Raw genomic sequence first — 286 nt, forward strand, 5'->3', positions numbered from 1 at the left:
TTGAGGAAGTGACAATGTTGATAGATGAGGGAAGGGCTGTAGATGTCATATACATGGACTTCAGTAAGGCGTTTGATAAGGTTCCCCATGGTAGGCTGATGGAGAAAGTGAAGTCGCATGGGGTCCAGGGTGTGATAGCTAGATGGATAGAGAACTGACTGGGCAACAAGAAACAGAGGGTTGCAGTGGAAGGGAGTTTCTCAAAATGGGGAACTGTGACTAGCGGTGTTCTACAGGGATCTGTGTTGGGACCACTGTAGTTTGTGATATACATAAGTCATCTGGA

The sequence above is a fragment of the Rhincodon typus genome, chromosome 29, assembly GCF_021869965.1.
Source record: "Rhincodon typus isolate 14 chromosome 29, sRhiTyp1.1, whole genome shotgun sequence".
NCBI classification, from domain to species: Eukaryota; Metazoa; Chordata; class Chondrichthyes; order Orectolobiformes; family Rhincodontidae; genus Rhincodon; species Rhincodon typus.